The following is a 706-nucleotide window of genomic DNA, read 5'->3' as shown; positions in this document are numbered from 1 at the left end:
GCAACCCTCTTACACTGCTGGTGGGAATGCAAACTAGTACAGCCACGATGGAGAAATGTAGAGATCCCCTAAAAAACTAGGAACAGCACTGGCATATGACCCAGCAATCCCACTGGGTTCAGGTTCACACCAGGGAAACTAGAGAAAAAGAAACAGGTACCCCAATGTTCACGGCAGCACTGTTTACAATAGCTAGGACTTGGAAGCAACCTAGATGTCCACTGGCAGATGAATGTATGAGGAAGTTGTGGTACACATACAAAGTGGACTATGACATGGCTATAAAAAGAAACACTTTAAGTCAGTTTTCATGAGGTGGGTAAAACCGAAGCCTACTATACAGACTGAAGTTAAATCAGAAACAAACACCAATCTCTACATTAATGCATATATATGGGATTTAGAAAGCTGGTAATGATGATTTTATTTATATACAAGGCAGCAAAAGAGACACAGATGTAAAGAACAGACTTCTTTGGACTCTGTGGGAGAAGAGAAGGGTCAGATGATTTGACAGAGTAGCACTGAAACATGTATAATACCATATGTAAAATAGATGACCAGTGTGAGTTCAATACATGAAGCAAGGTACTCTGGGACAACCCAGAGGGATGAGGTGGAGAAGGAGGTGAGAAGGGGTTTCAGGATGGGGGGACACATGTGCACCAATGGCTAATTCATGTTGACGGATGGCAAAAATCATCAT

This window comes from Bison bison, unplaced genomic scaffold, assembly GCF_000754665.1.
Source record: "Bison bison bison isolate TAMUID 2011002044 unplaced genomic scaffold, Bison_UMD1.0 scf7180017848020, whole genome shotgun sequence".
Classification (NCBI taxonomy): domain Eukaryota; kingdom Metazoa; phylum Chordata; class Mammalia; order Artiodactyla; family Bovidae; genus Bison; species Bison bison.
Note: the sequence above shows the minus strand (reverse complement) of the source record.